At 43.1% G+C, this 19999-nt stretch overlaps 1 protein-coding gene across 2 annotated transcripts in view; it reads left to right on the top strand.

The window, feature by feature from the left end:
• The window catches only part of ANKRD12 (ankyrin repeat domain 12), a 1254496-nt gene that overhangs the window by 1226422 nt on the left and 8075 nt on the right, over nt 1–19999 (top strand). The window lies entirely within an intron of this gene.

Below are 19999 nucleotides of genomic sequence, written 5' to 3' on the forward strand. Positions count from 1 at the left end.
AAAGATCCCCAGTGTGAATGGTTGGCTTTTACTCAAGGCTTGTTTAATGTCTTGATGGTCTTGAAGCGTCTTAAGGGGTGTCAGCCTCTGCTCTTCTTTGGTCTTCCATGCCGGTTAAGAGGACAAGGGAACTGGATACCTAAGATGAGGACCTAGATTCTGGGGAGGAATCCCTTGAAAACTCCTCTCGAATTTCTTCTCCTCTGGAGGATAATTCAGAGGAAGAGGATTCTTCCTTGGAACAGTTGTATTTTGGGGATACTGTTGCTCATATGATAGAGTACTTTAAGTGGAATTGCTCCTAGGTGTCTCGACATCCAAAAGAGATATTATGAGCTTCTATAATTTGAGTTTGCTAAGTCAGCTGCAGTTCTTCCTGTGTTGTCAGCACTTTTGGACACTTTCTGTGCTGCCCCTGTAGCTCCTGACTCTCGGCCCATGGCTTCTAAGAAACCTGGCAGGTTCTGCAAGGTGCCTGAGGACTGCAAATGCTTGTTTAACTGTCTTTCTCCTGACTCTTCTGTGGTTTGTCTCAACTGATAAGTCTTCTAAGCTCCTTCTTTCTGATAAGGTTATCAGAGATGTGGAAGTTTAGGCAAAAAAGTATACACTGCTGCCACATTGTCACTTTGGGCTGTTAATTACCAAACTCACAAGATCAGGTGTATCTTGGCTCTCCTTTCCCAGGTAGCAAAGGTTGCGACTGATTTGCCTGATTCAGAAGGGAAAGCTTCGGCTCTTTCACTGCTTGGGTCCACTTCCTAGGTTGCTCATCACTCCATAAAATGCAGTTATTTTTTATTTTTATTTTATTTTACATTTGTTGACCGGGCTAGTCTAGCTGGATATATATCCATTTTCAGTAGAGGCCCGGGGAGAAAAGCTCCACACACATGTACAAAAATATAAAAAGTATAAAAAATATTGTTACATGGTAAATACAGGATTAATAAACCAAAATAAAACAGGAAGTTTTCACATTTCAAAGATCAGAACACAATTAAGAAAAGTAACAGTGACCATAATATTGCTTAAGAAAGCTAAAACTGTTATAATAACCAAATGGAACAGGAAGTTTATACATTTCAGAGATCAGAACACATTAAGAAAAGTAACAGTGAACATAATATTGCTTAAGAAAGCTAAAACAGTTATAATACTGTAAGAGTTATGTACAATGGATCACAACAGGTTCAAGGATATAAGCAATAAGTTGGTTAGAGTTTAAATAGTGTCAGTCATAATACAAGGTTGAGTAATTAAATGTTTGAAACTTTGGTTAGAAGAGGAAGAAACAGGGGTGGAGATGGTTGTTAGTCAGAATTACTACAAGGGCATAGCCAGTGCATTTGGATGTGTTTTTTGAGTTTTTGTTTAAAGAGTGGCAAGGATGTAATTAGTGTTAGTTCATTGGGTAACAGGTTCCAGTTTTCTCCTGCTGTATTTGTAAACAGAGTCACCAGCTGTATTATTAGACTTTGCTATGCTAGCAAGGAGTTTGTTAGAAGAACGTAAGGAGTTCAGATTATTATATGGGACTAAGAGTTTTGAGAGTATAGGGGTATTATTGGGTTGGTAAAATATTTTGTGGGCCATTGTGAGTTGGGGGATTATCAGATGGTTTTGGAATTCCAGCCAGTCTAGTTGCCTAAGATTAGAACAGTGGTGAGTTCTGAAGGGATTGCCAGTAGTGAATCTGGCAATATTATTGTAGGAAGTTGCTAATTTGTTGAGGTTAGTTTTTTTGAGGTTGGTAAATATAGGTGAGGCATACAGAAGGGTTGAGATAAGATGGGAGTGAGCGATCTTGGCTCTGGGTGTTGTGGTTAAAAATGGTTTTATTCTATATAATGATCCTATTTTTCTGTTGACTATTTTAATGGTGTTGTTTATATGATGATCAGATGTGAGGTTATTGCCAATGGTTATTCCTAATAGTTTGGTGGTAAAGTCAGGGTAAATGACAGTGCCATTATTTGATGAGACTGAGAAGTCTAAGGGGGTGGACCTAGTAGTGGGTGTAAAGAGAAGGAGTTTGTTTTCTTGGCATTAAGAAGGAGGCAACGTTTGGTAACCCATGTTTCTACAGTGTTGAAAACATTTTGAGTAAGAGAACATAGTTCAGATGGAGAGGTTGCTGAGCATATTAGTGTGGAGTCATCTGCATATTGAATACAGGTGGCTTAAGGAATTGCTACATGTAGATCATTAATGAATAAAGAGAAAAGAAGTGGACCAAGAATGGAGCCCTGAGGGACCCCGATAGTGACAGGTAAGAAGGAAGAAATTTGATTTTCCCAGAGAACTGCCTGTTGCCTATTGCTGAGGTATGACCTAAACCATTTAATAGCCAGAGAATCAAAGGAGAGAGATTCAAGAATATTAATTAGGAGGGTATGGTTAACCATGTCGAAGGCTTTAGAGAGGTTGATGAAGAGTGCAGATGAGAGGAGGTTTTTGTTGCGGTTTCTAGTGATGGTATCTGTGAAGGGTAGGAGGGCAGTAGTGATGCTGTTATGATGCTGCTCTCTCTTCCAGGGCTGCTGCTTTTGGTTCTGCGATGAAACATTATTTTTATTTTCTTCAGGCCTTGCCTGATGATATTAAAGCCAAACGTTTGGATGTTCCTTTGGATAATAAATATATTTTCAAGACAGCTGCTGCTGACCTTTTTAAACCCCCCCAGGATAAGGGTAAATCCATCCAGGAACTCAAGCATATTTTTGACTCCCCCATACTCAAATTACAAAGGAATTACCCTTCTAAATTTGACTTTCTTCATAGGCAGGCTTCTCAACCTCCCAAAGGTCAGAATGGGTTGAGGCGTATTCCTCCTGCTAAGTTCACTCAGACTCTGTCTTTTCAGAAGCCTTCCTTTCAGGACAAGCCTGTTTCTATATAACATTTTGCCTCCTATTCTTCTCAGATCTCCTTGTCTCTGTCTTCCTCTGTCCCTCCCAAATTGACAACAGATCACCTCAGACTCTTGGTTGCTGTCTCATTCATCAGAGGTATTCATGATATGGAAATCTTTTTCCCCCTTTTCAGGCTTTCCACAGACTCCTACAGACCAAGCCTTTCCCTTCTCAGAGGTTTTGCATTCCCTTTTGGATCAGGGAACCATTCATCCTGTTCCGCCCACTGAAGTGGGAAGATTGTTTTTTTTTTTTACTCCAGGATGTTTTAGGTTCCTCAGAAGGAGGGGAACCCTGAGATCAGTTGTGCACCTTTATCTCCTCAATACTTTTTTCAAGGTCCCTTCTTTCAGGCTGTTGTCTCTTCAGATTTTGTTTCCTCTTCTTCTCCCTAGGCCTTCTTGGTCTCTCTAAACCTCAAGGATGCCTGTCTTCACATTCCTGTTTACCCTCTGTTCAGGAAATTTTTACTTTTCTCTTTCTTCCTCTCATTTTCAGTTCTGTGCTTTGCCCTTTGGCCTTTCTACTTCCCCAATGTTATTCACCAAATGCCTTGCTTCTGTCATTGCCTTTTGCAGGCTTCAAGGGATACAGATATTCCATTACCTAGACAACCTGCTTATTCATGCTCCTTCACCCAACAGTCTTCTGCAAGGTTGTCACTTTATCACTTGTATTTTACAAAGTCGGGGGTTTCACCATCAATCTCGAGAAGTCTGTGCTTATGCCCTCCCAGGATCATATTTTTCTCTGTTGTGGGATTCAGACAATTCCCATGTTGGCTTTTCTTATTGCTCCCAAGGTTTTGTCTCTGACAACCTTCTTTTTGTCTCTTCTTCCTCTGTCCTGTCTCATGGCTAGAGAATTTCTCAGGATTCTGGAGTTTATGACCTCCACCATTCCCATGCTTTCTATTGCCAGGCTCCATATGAGGAAGCTTCAGTGGAACCCCAAATCAGTGTGACTTCAAGATTGCCACCCCCAGAGTTCCCTGTTTCTTTGCTTCCTTGTCTCAAACTTCAGCTGCAATGGTGGATTCAGGAAATTTCTCCCTTTTTCTTTGCTTCCTTGTCTCAAGCTTCAGCTGCAATGGTGCATTCAGGAAATTTCTCTCAATCTGGGGGTGCTCTTTCAAGCTCCATTTCCTTCCCAAGAACTGTTCATAGATTCCTCAGACCTGGGGTGGGGTGCTTCTTTTGGCTGTCTGAGAGTTGAGGGTCTCTGTCCTCTTCATCAGAGGTCAGACTGTATCAACGTAAAAGAGATGAGGGCTCTGCTTCTGGATCTGCAGGACTTTCATTCCCTTTTTCTCCCCATCGCCCTGAAATTCTTCACAGACAATACCACCCATCCATCCACAGCCCCTTCCCCATTTTTTGCAAGTGGGGTCAGGGAGTCACTTCACCAGTGACCATCATTTAGAGCCAAGGTTCACACTGCCTCTTATCCTGCTGTACTGTGGCTGTTCTTCCATACCACATACTCACGCACACACACACCTATGACCAGTTTGGAGATCCCAATCCATCTACTGCGTGCATTTGGAATGTGGGAGGAAACCCAGAGTACCGAGAAAAATCCGTGCAAATGCAGGGAGGACATGTAGGGTCTGCAGAAAAGGAACCCCAGCTGGGATTCAAACCAGAGAACACCTTGCTATGAGGCAACAATGTTAATCGCTGTACCAATGTATGAACCTTTACGGACAATACTACCATAATGTGGTGTATCAACAAATAAGAGGTATGAGGTCTTATCTCCTTTGCAGGCTAGCTCTTCAAGCCAGGGATCTGGTTATCAAATAACTGTTCAGGCAGTTTACATTTCTTCAGAGCATAATCTAGTGCCAGACTCTTTGAGCAGGTCCAGAACACAGGCTCAAGAATGGATGCTTCGCAAAGACATGTTTCTGGACATAGTCCATCAGTAGGGTATTCCTCAGGTACATCTTTTTGCCTCCCCTCTGAACAGACTTCTATTTTGTTTGAGAGTACCAAGTTCTCTGGCGTAGAAAGACCCATATCTTTTCCTTGGAAGGGAATGTTTCTGTATGACTTTTCTACCCTTCCCCTGCTGCCAAGAGTTCTGCACAAGATCAAGCAGGACTCTTCCAAAATCTTGGTGGTGCCTCCCTTTTGGCCCAGAGAGCACAATTTCTCATAGGTTCATAGATTAGTGGCCATTTTAAACATAGCCAATTACCCCATGTTTGAACCAAACCCTGTACCTTGTGTCTGTAAGGTAAACACCTTAACCATTATGCCAGCCTCCCTTCTTTTTCAGCTGGCCAAGGGCAGTCACTACAAGTTACTTCACCAGGTGGACCTTCTCGCTCAAAATAGGGAGTCTCTGATCCATCTTAACGGTCCACTCTTCAGATGACACTGTGGGTGATAGGGTTTTTGATCACTTTCAGAAAGCCAAGGAAACCCACTAGCAGAAAATCATACATGTCTAAATGGAAAAGATTTTCCGTTTGGTGCCTCTGTGTCCACCAGGATCACTTCTCCATACGGGTCCCCTCCGGTTCTCTGTTATTTGTGTGATCTGCTCCATGTTTGGCATGTTCTTCAGTTTAAAGCTAACTTGTCAGCTATCTCTGCTTGTCTGTCCTTGAACCTTCCTTTGGCTTCTCGGTTTTGAGGTCAAGCAATTTCTGAAAGGCATCCCTTCATATCAGCCCCTTGAAAAAGCCTAGTCCTCCTTCCTGGGACCTCAGTTTTGTTCCTGAAAAATTGATTCATGGTCGTTTGGAACCTGCTAGTTCAGCTTCCTTTCAGCTTTGTACTTGGAAGACTCTTCTGTTGGCTCTTACCTTGGCCAAGAGACTGTCTGAGCTTCAGGCTGTTATAACCGTCCTCCTTTTTTTAATTTGTCACAGAGACAGTGTGTCTCCTTTATAGTAATCCTGTTATGTCCAAGGTGGTTGATGAGTTGTCCTTCAATCAGTCGATTCACTTTCCTTCCTTTTTTCCTTCTCCACAGTTTGCCACTGAGAAGGTTCTCCACACCTTGGACCTACACAGACACCTTGGATATTATTTGGATAAAACAGAGGTTATTCTCATATCTGAGCAATTTTGTTTCTTTTCATCCTGGGACTTTAAGTTTAGCTGTTTCCAAGCAAACCATCTCCTCCTGGAGCTGTAAGGTCGTTTCCTTTTGTATTTCTTTTCATGGAAAATCTTTCTTCATCTGTAAAGACACATTCTACTAGGGCGGTTGCCTCTTCTGGTGTGTTTTTCAAGGATTTGGACTCCATTTCCATCCTTGAAGCTGATATTTGGTCCTCTTTTCATACTTTTACTAAGCTTTTTAAATTGGTTGTTTCTAGGGTCAAGGTAGGTTTTGCCAGGGCTACCCTGCGTTGGTTTGTAGAGGGTTCTTCTGTGCTGTCCTTCCTCCCTGCCTGCCTCTTGTCTCTTGTACATTGCCTTCAGTGAAGAATACTGCAGCAGTGTTATGGAATGACATAGTACAGTAACCCTCCCTCCTTCCCCCCTGTCTTGTGGGTCTCACCCTCATCCTTTGTTACACTCCTGGCTCAGGGGGTCTCACTTTCTTTCCATTCTGAATTTTTGTCTTCTGGATGTACATGTTCAACATTGTCCTTGGGGGTATTTTGTTTCTCCTGTGGCAATTCAGTTCAGAGTATTTGCATCCGTACGTCACCTCTATGCCCTATGCAGGAAGTATATATGTGGCATACAGAGCCTATAAGATCTAAAGGGTTTGGTACACTGGCTTCTACTGTTATGGTAAGATTTTACACAGCCATACTTTCTCATTGCAGGTTGCTGATTTGACTGAGTTAATTTTATAAAAGGCTAACCTTAAATAACATTTGTAAATGTATCCTATTCTTTTTTTAAGGGGACATTACACTCTCTGTAAATTCATCATTCTTAATAAGCAGAATTCCCTGAGGATGCATGAACTGATGTGAATGACAGGCCCCTGTCCATGCTGACTTTGGCATTTGTGCACCCTAGTGCCATTGTCCTGTTACCTGACCTCTGCTGCTCATGCAGCTCTTGAATTCAGGCCTGACCAACCCAGTGCTAGAATTGTGGGAGGGTACTTGTCCATTTGTTTCATGGGAGTGGGATTTGGAGGAACCAGAATCCTTCACCTCACAGCTGATAATCTTGTATGGGAAGTCTCTGGGACAGGAATCTATCCCTCTGGCATGTTCTGTTTATTGTGGTGACAAGGTTTAGGTCCGTAGAGCGTGTAGCTCGGGGGATTGGGATTTCTTTAAGTGGAGCATGTCCAACAGCTCTGGGTTTGACATAGCTTTGTATGTTAGGCAGAGATCACCTCTGAGAAGGCGATATGCGACAGAGTAAAGCTGGAGTCTTTTGAGACTGTCTGCATAGGGCATCTGTTTGAGGCCGGTAATCCTCTTTGTGAGGTATTTCTGCGACCTTTCCAGTTGTTGTAGATGTCCTGTGAGGTACATATCAAAAGGGGAGTTGTACTCTATAATGGGTCTAATGAGTGATGAGTAGAGGGGAAACAATGACCTCTTTTTTTTCTGGATGCGAAACCTTTTGTGATGAGGCGTGCCACTTAGAAGGATTTCCTGACTACTGTGGCGATGCGATTATCAAAGGAGAGACTACTGTCCACCTGTGTCCTAAGGTCTCTTATCACACTTTCGGTGTTAAGTATACTACTGCCTATGTTATAGTTCATGGATACAGAGTTTTTACCAAAGGGGATGACAATGCACTTTTTGGCATTGAGCTTGAGGCCATGGCTTTGACACCAGGCATCTGTCTCAGTGAGGCCCTTTTGTAGGATGTCCACATTGTTAGGAGTTTCGATTATGGCTCGCCTAGTTCTCAACTGTCCAGGCTTTAGGCTTTCTTAGTGCACCATACACTGGTAAGGCAGCTGTTACTGACTTAAAGCCCAAGTAGATTAGGCCTTCTACACTGCTGCAGTAAGCTTTAATATGTGCCTATATAGAATGGGAAGCCTTAGACTGTCCTCTTTAAAAGATAGACATTAAGTAGGCCTTCCTTTGCATCCCCTAATTGTATTTGATTGTTCCTCTCTGTAGTTAAACACAGGGATAACACTTAGTTTTGTGTACTTTTTCTTTACTTTTGCATTAAATCACTCTTTTCAAACTGAGTAGAGTTGCTTATGTTATGCGTTTTACGGTTACCTGACTGTTATTGTGATGGGTTCTCCATGTTACACTTAGTAGTCTCTCTGTGTTATTGTGTTAGATAACATCTTCATTTTGTCAAGACAGTGGTCTCCCCTCACTTTTCCACTTTTCCCACTTTTACATTTAATTTTACATTTAATTACAATTTCATTTTTTTTTTCTGGTCAGGGTGTTGCTTGCTGAGGGCAGTAGTGTGTGTTCTATGGCAGAAAGTAATTTGCTGGTGTTTCTGAGGGGTGGACATTGTTAGCTGGAGCTCTAACTGCTTTTTAATGGTTCTTTCACTTCATGTCCTCAGCTTAACTGCAGTGCCTCCCAACTGCTTTTTAATGGTTCTTTCACTTCATGTCCTCAGCTTAACTGCACTGGGAGGCACTGCACATCTCCTAAGTTTAACGGCACTGGGAGACACCCCACATCTCCTCAGTTTAACTGCACTGGGAGACACTGCACATCTCCTCAGTGTAACTGCACTTGGAGGCACTCCACATCTCCTCAGTGTAACTGCACTGGGAGACGCTCCACATCTCCTCAGTTTAACTGCACTGGGAGACGCTGCACATCTCCTCAGTGTAACTGCACTGGGAGGCACTGCACATCTCCTCAGTGTAACTGCACTGGGAGGCACTACACATCTCCTCAGTGTAACTGCACTGGGAGGCACTGCACGTCTCCTCAGTGTAACTGCACTGGGAGGCACTGCACATCTCCCCAGTGTAACTGCACTGGGAGGCACTGCACATCTCCTCAGTGTAACTGCACTGGGAGGCACTGCACATCTCCTCAGTGTAACTGCACTGGGAGGCACTGCACATCTCCTCAGTGTAACTGCACTGGGAGGCACTCCACATCTCCCCAGTGTAACTGCACTGGGAGGCACTCCACATCTCCCCAGTGTAACTGCACTGGGAGGCACTCCACATCTCCTCAGCTTAACTGCTCTGGGAGACGCTCCACATCTCCTCACCTGAACTGCTCTGGGAGGCACTCCACATCTCTTCAGCTTAACTGCACTGAGAGGCACTCCACATCTCCTCAGCTTAACTGCACTGGGAGGCACTCCACAACTTCTCAGCTTAACTGCACTGGGAGGCACTCCACATGCCTTTCCTACACACAAGGTGAAACTGCTCGAGCCTCAGTAGCGTGGAGAAACAAAAAGCCAAACAAAATAATGCCGAATAAGGTTTCCCATAGGAAGTCATTGCCAGTGTAGTTTCTACGTATCTGCTGGCATGATTCACTTGTTTTGGGACATTTCTCCCTTCTTTGAGTTGGTGTGACCATGTAGTTGGTAAGTATAAGTTTGAGGGGAGGCCCCTGACACACACACACACACACACACACACATGTAGGGGTGCCGGGAGACTTGCCCCCCCCCCAAACATTTTTTTTGCCCTTTTGAGTTTCAGGCATTTTATTCATCCTTTTTGGCTTGTAAGCTTTCATAAAGTCAGTGTTTCCTAGTAGAACTAATCCATGCAGTGCTGTATTTTACAGTTAGAGGCAGGGAGAGATGGAGTAGAATCTATTGGAGAGAGAAATATATTAATACAGTCTGGAGTGTAATTCCAGAGATAAGTGTGTAAGGTATGAGAGAGCTACAGGTACATAAAAAGAGAAATCTATAGAAGTGATGAAAATGTTGAGAAGTATGTAGAAAAAGATTCATTGTCAATAAAGCTACAAAGAGAGACTGAAGATTAAATAGACAGCCTTTACATTTATCCTTATGTTTCAGAGGAAATGGTGTGATAGAAAGCAGAGGGAGTGAGCTGTAGAGAAAAGTTATGAGAAAGGAAGGAACAGCCTATCTGCTGCTTAGGCTGGGAGGCATATGATGTGATAAGAAAAAAAAAAAAGGTCTAGCCTTGTAGCTGTGTGGTATGTAGAAACTTCAGATGTTCATCGTGTTACACTGCTGCAGTCATTACACTAGGGTTATCCTGCCATCAGGCGGTCCCGCAGTCGGCCAGAGTTCCAAAGTCTTGGTCCGGCGTCGGTTGCTGTCACTTCTTCCCTGACGTCAGTGCGCCAGGGGTATATAAGATGCATCCGACGCCGTTTTCTTTAGTCTTTCTTGCTGTGTGGTGCCCGAAGCAGAAGCAGTTCGCAAGTGCCGGTCGGCCGACTCCTGAGATTTTTGAAGTCGAATTTCAGATCCGAAGTCTTCAATAAAGCTAAGTACCCCATTGGGGAAACTTTTTTCTTGCCTCAGACTGATGTCAGAAAAAGTTAATAATTGTATTTCTTGTGGGAAGCAAATACCTCATAAGGACTTCCACTCTTACTGTATTCCATGCCTACGCCCTGATCACGACGCCACTAGTTGTTGGTTTTGTGCTAGATTTAACAAATGCACCATAAAAAGACGTTTTGATTTTGTTTTGCATTACTTTGGCCGAAGGTTCAATTATACTATGCCGTCGGATCAACCGACGACCGCAATTCCGAAAAAACACAAAGACAAGGATAAAGACAGGCATCCGAGGTCCAAAACCGACGAAACCTCTTCTAGGCCAGTCACCAGTTCTCAGTGAGATGCTTTCGCAGCCCCTGACACCCGCTACCTCAGAGCCACAGGCCGCCTCAGACTCCCACGTGGAGACAACTAGGCCTCTGGAAACTCAAGGTATTGGGCCTATGGAAACTAATCCCTCAGATGGGTCTGGAGCCGCTGAGCAGGCATCGGCTTCTGAGGATGTTTTCAGACCTTCACAACTTACCATTAAAGCAACAGCCAAGGCAAAAGTACCATTAAAGACAAAGAAGCAAGTACAGCATTCTCCTGGACAGTCCTCCATGCCTAAGAAACAGATGCTTAAAATGGCCGAAGACCTCATTACTCTAATCAGGGGTCCCCATCCCCTCCTGAGAAAAGGCCTAGGCAGGATACAGACTATGATTCCTCTGATCAGGTTTCCATTTCCTCTGATTCCTCTTCAGACCAGGGATACTCTCTACTTCCCTATGAGGACTCTGATGCTGAAGAATCTATCCCTTCAGCCTCTCCTCCAGAGGATTATTCTTTTGGGGAAACCTTACATACCATGAGGGAGCATTTTCAGTGGGAAAGTCAGGGTTATTCAGAATCCAAGAAAAGGCTCAGGGATTTCCTTTTATTGCCTAAGCACAGGCCCCTGGCTATTCCGCCTGTGCTTGATATTGTGGATGATGTGTTCTCTGAATCCAGCTTATTTCCTGATTCTTTGCCCCCTGCACCAGCCAAGCCAGACAGGTATTATAGAGTCCCTGACTCTCACAAGTTTCTTTATAAAAACCCTTCTGCTGATCCTCCCAGGGTCCAAAAGGGGTTAAGGCTTCCATTGCAAAAAATCCAGTACCCTCTGACAGATTCCAGAGCTTTGGACAGATGGGGGAAGAAAGTTTACACTTCTGCAACTTTAGCAGTAAGGGCTTTAAATTGCCAGTTTCACATGCTTAAGTACCAACAATATTTAATGGCTCAGTTTAAAACAGAAAATGCTTGCAAGCTCAGACGCTTCTGACTGTAAAGAGATGCAGGATTTATTGCATGCAGTTGAACAGGTGGGAAAACATACTCTGCAATGTGGCTTTGATTCTTTAGAGGCCTCTTGTAGAGCTGCAGTTACATGTTCTGTGATTCGAAGACATGCTTGGTTAAAAGAACAGTGTTTTCCTGATCATGTTAAGGCAAAATTATTGGATGCTCCTTTACAGCATGATACCTTGTTTGGTGTTAAGGCAGAAGAGGTGTTAAAGAAAATGGAGGATAAAGCTAAATCTATGCAAACAGTCAAGGATTTCTTGCAGGTACAGCCACCTCGATTCAGCAGAAATTGGCCAACAAAGAATTGGTCCTTTCCAGTGTCAGACAGGCCACGAAGAGGCAGATACAGACGCCCAAGAGGCGTATCTCAACCCCAAGGCTCTAACAGACAATGACAGTGGGGCACCTCAACCCCAAAAGGAGGTGAGGACAAGTCTCAGTCTTACAGGAAACAGTCCCAATGACTTCCCCCTTCGTACGCCAAGCACTTCCCTTTTGGCAGCCCCCTTAGGGGGAAAACTAGCACTTTTTTCTCAAAACTGGCAAACAATCACCCAAGACAAATGGGTTCTCAATATTGTGTCTCAAGGTTACAGGTTCCACTTTCATACTTGACCAAGGCTAAAAGGAATGCCAGACCTGCCACAGAATCAATGGACAGAGGCACAAAAACAAATTTCAGCCCTCATGGACATGAGAGCTATTCAAAAAGTACCACAACAGGAACAAGGACAAGGATTTTACTCAAGACTCTTCCTGGTCCCCAGAAAGGACCAGGCCTGGAGGCCCATACTAGACCTTTCAATTCTAAATACTTACCTGGATATTCCGAAATTCAAAATGTTGACATTACAGCAGCTTTTGCCCATGATGGGCAAAAAGGCTTGACTACTTACTCTGGACCTCAGAGGCATACCTGCATGTCCCTATCAGACAAAATTGCAGAAGATACCTCAGATTTAAAGCTGGTACAATGCACTACCAATTCTCTGCACTGCCCTTTGGCTTATCTACTGCGCCCAGGGTCTTTACAAAGTGCCTGGCACCAGTAATTCCTTTCTGCAGACCAAAAGGAATTCAAATATATCCATACCTGGACGACTGCCTCATTCAAGCAGAGACAAAGGACATTCTTCTACAGCATCTGTCGTTTGTAAAAAGGTTGCTAATTTCTCTAGGGTACACAGTAAACGAAAAGAAGTCAAAACTAGTGCCCTCACAACAGATTATATTCCTGGGTGCCAGCTTAAATACAACGGCCCAGATGGCTTATCTCACGCCAGACAAACAAATTCAATTAACTCCATATTTTCAATTACTGGCAAAAAAGTCCCATCTCCCTGCAAGAAAAATTCTGCAGGCCCTGGGATTCATGGCGTCCTGCATACTACTAATACCATATGCCAGACTGCATGTGAGGAAAATACAATGGTACCTAAAAAGTGTTTGGACTCCACACTCTCACAGTTTAGAAGCAGTAATACCAATGATACCATGCCTACAACAGGAGTTTCGATGGTGGGCACAGGCATGTCACCTAAACAAGGGTCAGCCTTTTGCCCTACCCACAGCCAGGCAGACTCTAACAACAGGTGCTTCGGATTACGCCTGGGGAGCACACATGGCAGGAAAATGCATTCAGGGCAAGTGGACCACAGACCAGATGCATCTTCACATCAATCAAAAAGTGATGTTGGCTATTCAAAATGCCCTAACAGCTTTCAAGGACCTTCTGCATCCAGGACAATTATTATTAAAGACAGGCAACACCACAGTAATGTGGTACATAAACAAGCCAGGGGGCACTCATTCTTATCCCCTATGCAGGCAAGCCATGACCTTGTGGAACACAGCTGTAACGTATCAAGTTCATCTGCAAGCACAATTCCTGCCAGGAAAGAAAAATACTCTGGCAGACGATCTAAGCAGAAATATCATGGACCCTCACGAATGGAAATTGAATCCACAAATCTTCAGTATGGTAACGCAAAAATGGGGATGCCCAGACATAGATCTTTTTGCCCTCCCCACTGAATTGCCAACTACAAAAATTCTGCACAAGGACTTATCACACACAAGCATGGAAAGTGGATGCGCTCTCATTCAGCTGGAAAAGCTTAAAAGTTTATGCCTTCCCACCACTGCCTCTCCTTCCAAAGGTACTCCTAAAAACCAGACAAGAAAAACCACAGATGATCCTGATTGCTCCGGACTGGCCACGCCAGCACTGGTACCCAATCTTGAAGAACTTGGCTCAAGGCCCACTATGGATTTTGCCTCAAATTCCACACCTTCTGACTCAACAAAACAATCAGATCCTGCACGGTCAGCTCAAAACCCTAAACCTGGCCGCATGGGAGATTCATAAGTCAAACAGATAACACTTCTCTCTAAAGCTGTTATGGATGTCATTTTGGAGGCCACGAGGCCTAGCACCAGGAAAGCTTACTCAGAAAAATGTAAGAGATTCTGCGCCTGGAACCAGGCTCAAAGCCTTGACCCTCTTGTCCCAAACATTCCTCTGATTTTACAATACTTAACTGAGATGCTGGACAAAGGCCTATCCTTCTCATCAATTAAGATCCACGCCTCTGCCATTTCAGCACATTACAACACGGATCCTCCTTTATTCTCTCATCCCTTGCTAAAGCAGTACCTCAGAGGGGCTAAAAACATAAGGCCGCCCTGGAGAGCACCAACACCAACTTGGGACCTCAATTTCGTTTTGGAAAAACTGACCCTGCCACATTTTGAGCCAGCCTATACAGCCGATCTCAAATTTTTATCATGGAAAACAGCTCTGCTCCTGGCAATAACTTCAGCATGAAGAGTCTCAGAGCTACAGGCATTAATGGCAGTGGAACCTTTTATAATTTTTCATCAGGACAGGATTTCTTTAAGGACAAACCCTACCTTTATGCCAGAGGTGGTATCTAGTGTGGCTCTTAACCAAACCATCTATTTGCCAACTTTTTATCCAAACCCCCAGAATAAAGGGGAGAAATTTCTGCACTCTTTGGACATACACAGGCAGCTATGCTTCTACTTGGACAAAACAAAAGCTTTCAGGAAAACTGAGCAACTGTTTTAGCATATGCTGCAGGATCACAGGGCAAGGCTATCTCAAAGCAGACTATATCCAAATGGATAGGACACTGTATTCGTTACTGCTACACACAGGATGGAAGATCAGTCCGTAATAACATTAAGCCACATTCCACCAGGGCAACAGCCACTTCAACAGCCTTTCTCAGAGCAACAGCCACTTCAACAGCCTTTCTCAGAGGAGTACCTACCAAGGAAATTTTGGAGGCTGCAACTTGGAGTTCAGTGCACACCTTTACCAAGCATTACCACTTGCCTCTTTACTCTAAATCCAGAGTAGGATTTGCCACTGCAGTTCTGCAGGGCCTCATAGCCAATCCTAACTCTTTATAGACCAGCCACCCAACCTTAGCTTTGGGATTCTACCCAAGTGTAATGACTGCAGCAGTGTAACACGATGAACATAGTACAGTTTTGTACCTACCATAAATGTAAATGTTCGAGTGTTCACACTGCTGCAGTCCAGGTTACCCTCCCTCCATCCCCTCTGAACTAGCTGGACTTGTCTATACCTTTATATCCTATACAACCTTTGTGGTGTATTTGCTTGTATCTGAAGGTATTGCTTTTATTTTATGTGTATATTTTTAATTAGCAATATGTATTGCCTACCTACTTAGGGGCACCTGACATATGGGGCAAGAAAAACTGAAGAAAACTGCGTCGGATGCATCTTATATACCCCTGGTGCACTGACGTCAAGGAAGAAGCAATAGCAACCGACGCCGGACCAAGACACGAACTCTGGCCGACTGCGGGGACTGCCTGACTGCAGGATAACCCTAGTGTAATGACTGTAGCAGTGTGAACACTCGAACATCTACATTTATGGTAGGTACAAAACTGTACTTTTTGCTCAAGCTGAGCTAACTATAAGACAAGTTTACACACCAAGCCCTTCAGAGCTTTACTGCCATCGAAGAGTATACTCCTCTGTGGGCTTTCAAGGGTAGGCAGTTGGCTAACACTGTTCCCGTGCTGTGCATTTAAGTTTCCTATGGGAGAAAACCTTCCAGTTCGCTTATTGTGACAGGAATTATTGTATATTTTAGTGAAATACTAATTTTAAAGCTAAGACAAAGTATTTTTAGTGTGGGTCAGTTTCTTGTAAAAAGTTTTTAAAACTAAATTTAAACTACCTCTTCTGAAGTAAAAGTTGTGTTTTTTTAACTTTTGGGGGCTGGAGTAAGTGTTTAAAGTGCTTTTTTACTGTGTTTTACAGGGAAAAACCTAGTTGTTTTGTTGCTTATTTATCTTACTGATTACTGCTGCCAGGCTTCCCAGGGAATGGGGCATATTTTAATCTTGGAACATCCTACCAGTTCCTTGGTTCTTCCTTCTTCCAGCCAGAAAAAGAAGAAAATTACCAAACAGTCTTTGGCACCATAGTAGGCTGCTGAAGTGCTTCAGCCAAAGATGGGTGACTCTGCTGTGGCCAAACTGGTTCCTCTGTCCAGTCATCTTTTTGCCTGGCTCTTACTGGTGTAGTCCCTACAAAAACATGGACTAGGGATATAAAACACATCCTCTTGTTTGAGTGCTGTTGATGGACAAGGGGGTGCCCCTGTTTTCATTCATGGGAGAAGTGGAAGAGAATGACACTCCACCTAGCTAGAATGCTGTGCGTCTGTCTGAAGATGTTTTTTTTCCTGGCAAAAGTGGTCAATTTCTTCATGAATTCCTACTAAAAAAACAAAAGCCTAGCCATGTGTCGTCATCTGTCACAGTTACACTGGAAAGGAGTGAATCATTGCGATTAGCTTAAGATTTGGTTCAAGCTCTTGACCCTTCCAGTATGGCTGTTTCTGGTAAAAAGAAAGAGATTCTCCATTTTCTCATGTGATCCAAGATTTTTAACCTCAAAATAATTAAGGGACAGATTCTTTTTTAGATCCCCTGGTTTCTGATGCAAATTCTGATTAGAGTGTGGCTTCGGACAGTCCATTTGAAGGAATCTGTTTGCCTAAAACTGTTTCAAGAATGAGTCTGTTGTTTTAGTGGGCAAATAATGTTTTTCAGTCCCTAAGAAAGTCTTATGATTTATTACAACTGGAATTCCCAGAAATTACCCCAATTTCTTCTGTTCTTTCAGCGTTGAGGGATATTTTTGTATAGTAAATTTCCTCTGCCTTTTAATTTTTTTTAATACATTCATCCCAGATCAGACCCAGCAGATATTAGTGAACCCATCTGTTTGCTAAACATTTGGCTAATACTAATCCATTTCCTTTTGACAAAGATTGGAATCATTTTGATAAATTTGGGAGGAAAGTGTATTCTGCAACATTTGTTTTTAGGATTCTCAGCTGTCAAGCTCATACATTAAAGTTTGTTTGCCTCTTTTGAGAATATGGCAGATATTTTGGCATTGTTTCCCCCTCTGGGGAGAAATCTGCTTTATGTAATTCGGTTGCATCTATTTCTGAAATGGCCACCCACTCTTTAAAATGTGCATATGATTGTGCTGATGCCATTTCGTGGGTTGCTAGCTGTGGAACTGTTATGAGGATGTTTGCTTGGTTGATTTGTTAGAATCAGTCAGATGATGTAAAAATGAAATTTTGAATTGTTCCTTGGAGAAAGATTTAGTTTTTGACAGTCTGCTACAGAGGCCCTTAAAAAGTGTGAGGAAGAGAGGTAAGCCAGTTCAAGGGTTTTCATTTTTTTAGCACCCCCCCCCCCCCTCACCATGTTAGCCATGGGATTTAAATCTCTCTCTACAACCTTCTTTAAAAGTGAAATAAGCAAAATAAACACTCCTAGCAAGCTGCTGGTAAGCAGATGTTTAAAGAGCCATAGCAAAGACATTACAAAAAGAAACCAGCACCCCTCCCCCCACCTCCCAAACAAGTCTGAATGATTATTTGAAATACCTCCTCCCCCAGCCTGGCAAATCCTTTACAGAAAGTCTGAACCTCCATTTCTTTCTTTGGCAACAGATATTTTCTGACAGATGGGCTCTGAGAGTAATCTGTTAAGGTTACAGATGGCAGTGGGAGTCTCTCCCTCCATTCTTTGGGAATTCCAGCTCACCAACCAGACAAAACTGTTTTTCCTCCTATCATTCAGCATGTTCTGTCCCACTGAGTGATAGTTGTATCTCCTCCTCAAATAGGAGAAAGGTTTTATTCAAGGACGTTTCTGATGCAGAAAAAGATTCTTGGAGACCAGGGCCTTTATTTTCTGAACCAGTCCATGATGGTGCCCAAGTTCAAATTTTTTCATGACACTGCTTATTACCCTTATTCCCCATTTGAGTTTTCTCGTCACCTTAGATTTAAAATATGAATATCATCACATTCCTATAGTTGCAGATTTCAGATGTTTCTTCATATGGATCACATTCTCCGTTCCCTGTGTTCCCTTTTGGTTTATCCACCCCTCTGTTTTTCATTAGGGAAGATCAGCAAGTAACTGACACATGAAGTCTTGACAGTGCATCTTGCTTGCTTGTAGTATCTCAAGGGCCTACACATTTCTGAGATTAAAATTAAGTTTTGTAACTCAAAAGGTCTGTTAGTCTTAGTGTTTGATGTAACAACAATGTGCATTTTGTGACAGGCATTTAGGCTGAGTCCTCTTACTACTGTCCTCAGAATTTTACCAAAACAGTTGTACCTATGTTTTGAAGCAACCAGAGGCTGCAAATCCATCTGTAGGGAGGAAGGAAAAAGTCAATTGTTAATCAACATCTGTTAAAAAAAGCTTTCCATAGCAAATCACATCAAGTAGCATAGTCTAGAGCCAGGCCTGCTGAATCTAGCTTTGTTTGTATAACTTGAGCACTAATCCAGGCATTCTTTAAAGTACTCAATTGTATTTATTACTGCTTGGTAGTAACTTGATTAAAGTGTAGCTATCATTCTAAGTCTTTTGGATTAAGCACTTGGGCTCAGACCAGTTGTTTTACATTAGGAAGGTTTGTGGCCTGCACTGTGGTGGCAGGACAGGTAGCTTACATCCTTCTAAGTTGGGAACTGCTGATTGAGGGCTCAGTGTCTGTTATTCTAAAAGTGTATTAGTTCTGGTTTAAGCACTTGGGCTTTAGGCCAGTTATTTTACATTAAGAAGGTTCGTGGTCTGCACTCTTGTGGGAGGAGAGGCTGGACTCTGCCCTTCTGAGCTGGGAATTTCTGGTTAAAAGGCTTATAGTGCCTGCATATTTGAACTGTTTCTTACTGAAATTGGTACACCTTGTTTGCTGTAGCATAGACTAGACCCAGGCCTGCTGAATCTAGCTTTGTTTGTATGCTTGTTTGCTTGTTATTTCCCTGAAACACTAATTCCACCTAAAACGCGGCTTTTCAGCACTTCTGTGGATCCCTAGTGATATCTGCATTGCTTACCGTACTTATTTCCTTGTTTTACTTGAAAGAAAGTTACCGTTTGTCATTTTTGCATTTAAGTTACCTGTAACACATTGCATTTAAATTACCTGGCACTTGCTCCCTAAAGCAATTATATAAGTCAGCACTAAAAAATTAAAAGCACTACACCCTCACAAACTTCCCTTGAGTACCTTGTTCCCCATTGGCCCTTTTTTTCAATTATAAAGGAATTCCCAATACTATTCTAGCATGTCCAAAGGTCAGTTGTCAATCTCCTCTCCGGTCCAGCTGGTGAATCTGGGAATCTTGAGACAATGTTACAACTGCCTCATGTACACAGACAACCCTCTCCTCCTCCCAACAAATTCCAACACATGTGAGAGATGCAACCATATAGCCATAGTGGAGGCTAAGCTCTCTCAACTCAGTACTGTCGAAACCAGTCAGGAGGAGAAGGAAACCACACTCACTACAATTCCAGTCTCACATAGACCTACCACGACAGCAAACCAAACACATAAACACACAAAAACATACTCGGAGGCTCAAAATAAAAATTTGCCTAAGCAGCAGAGACCTCCAAAGCAGACACCCAAGCAACCGCTACCCCAAAACAAAACACGTGCAACACATAGCTCACAAAGTCAGTGTGCCGAACAGTCACAGCCCTTAAGGCTAAACAACACACCCAATACACTTGTAATAGGTGACTCTATCGTCAGGCACACTGACGTCCCGCTCACCAGACTGAACAAGGAGAAGGTCACGGTGAGCTGCCTCTCTGGCGCTAGGATCCGCCACATAACACAAGCACTCAGGTCACTCCAAGGCAAGTACAAATATGACTCCGTCATTATCCATGCTGGTGTGAATGACCTGAGACGTACCTCCCTGGACTACATGAAAAGAGACAGAGGAGCTCTCTGAGCATGTAGCC

This window comes from Protopterus annectens, chromosome 3.part1, assembly GCF_019279795.1.
Source record: "Protopterus annectens isolate FY-2018-M chromosome 3.part1, PAN1.0, whole genome shotgun sequence".
Lineage (NCBI taxonomy): Eukaryota > Metazoa > Chordata > Ceratodontiformes > Protopteridae > Protopterus > Protopterus annectens.